The sequence below is a fragment of the Tamandua tetradactyla genome, chromosome 20 (assembly GCF_023851605.1).
Source record: "Tamandua tetradactyla isolate mTamTet1 chromosome 20, mTamTet1.pri, whole genome shotgun sequence".
NCBI lineage: Eukaryota > Metazoa > Chordata > Mammalia > Pilosa > Myrmecophagidae > Tamandua > Tamandua tetradactyla.
Window position 1 is genome coordinate 21,894,611 of NC_135346.1, and position 1,698 is coordinate 21,896,308.

Consider the following 1,698-nt stretch of genomic DNA (forward strand, 5'->3'; position numbering starts at 1 on the left):
GCGCTTGGAAAATTCCTGACTTTGAGGGGAAAGGCGAAGTTTGAGATGCAGTGACTGTGGCCGTGGCAGACTTGCCGGCCTGGTGGGAGGAGACGCCATGGCCTGGTTTCCACAGATGCGGGCTGAACGGGAGGCTATTAAGGGAAAATGCTTTGCAAGGAGCTGAGCAGCTGGGAGCGGAGATCGTCAGAGCACTGAATGGGGGGCTTTGTCCCTCCAGGCAATGGCAGCGTTTGCTCCCTGGGGCTGCCTCTGGGAGACTGGCTGGTCGAGAGGCCAAGGCAGGTCACCTTTAAGAAGGCTCCGTTCCCTCTGTTCCTGTCCCCTGGTCTTCTTCCCCGGTGTCACCCCATGTCCAGGGCGGTGGGCGCTGAGAGCACCAGCTCTGGGCCCCATTCTATAGGTGTGAGACCTTGGACTCATTACTGAGAATCTGTGCTTCGGTTTCCTCATTTATTAAATGGTATTTATAAGGCTGTCTATTTGTAGGGTTGTTCTGAATCGTGAGCAAGAAAACAGGGTTACTGCTTTGGCAGTGCTGGTAATTGTGGAAATGATCTCCAGCTGAAGAGTTACCTCTCCTGGTTCCTTTCCACCCCAGGCCCCCCAACCCTGGGCTCACCCCACCTCTCCTCCTTCCCCAACAACCAGGCAGGGGCTCAGGACAGGTCTCTCTGTTGGGATACGAGGCTCTGAGGGAAGAGAGGAAAGAGCAGACCCCGTCCATGAAGGAAGAGCTCTGAGGAACTGTTCAACTCCTACCACTCCCCAGCAGCTCTGAACACACTTGAAGCCCTAAATCTGCCTTTTTCCCCCCACCTAGGCCTTTCTCCAGACTGTTTCCTCTTCCTGGAAAACTCTCCCTCTCACCCACCTAACTCCCACCTGTCTTCCAGATGTCACTTGGGCAATCGCACCTCCAGGGAGCCTCCCCTTTGGACCAGGTGGCCCTCCTGGCACCCCCCACCCCAGCACTGACAAAACACCCAGCCCCTTTCCCCGTCAGCCTGAGCTCGGGGAGGGTGGGGACCTCAACCAGCCCCTGGCCCAGAGTGGTCACTCTCTAGTCAATTGTTAGATGAAGGCATGAATGAGTGAATGAATAAGTGATTGGATTCCCTGGCCTACCGTGGGGGAGACAGAAGAGACAATGGTGGGATGAAGAGAAAGGGGAGAGGGTGATTTAGACAGAACTGTAAATTTATCAAGTTTGGGGCCTCCCCCAGGAGAGAGGACCCAAGTTGACCTTTTCTTTTGGGACCCTATCTTGAAGTTAAGCTCTCACTATCTGTAGCCACATCCTCATCCCAGATTGTATTTACTTAGGACCAACCACGTATCAGGCACCATGTCAACATTTACACACATATATTTATTGTGTGCTGCCTCATTACATTCTCAAAACAACTCTGAGGCAGTTACCATGTTATTTTGATTTTGCAGACCAGAAAGCTGAGGTTCAGAGAAGTGAAGACAGTTGCCCAAGGTCACACAGCTTGCAAATGGTAGGGCTGGAGGTATGGTTGGGGCTCAGGTACATCTGTTTGATTCTAGGTTCTGATCCTCCTAGTCCCTAGGCCATGTTACCTCTCCTGCAGGGTGAAATGGATGTCGCCATTTCATCCTCCTGGGAAGTAGAGGTTGCTGGGAAATGAAGCTGGAGAAAGTTCAGACTGTTCAGCTAGTGTTTGGTGAACA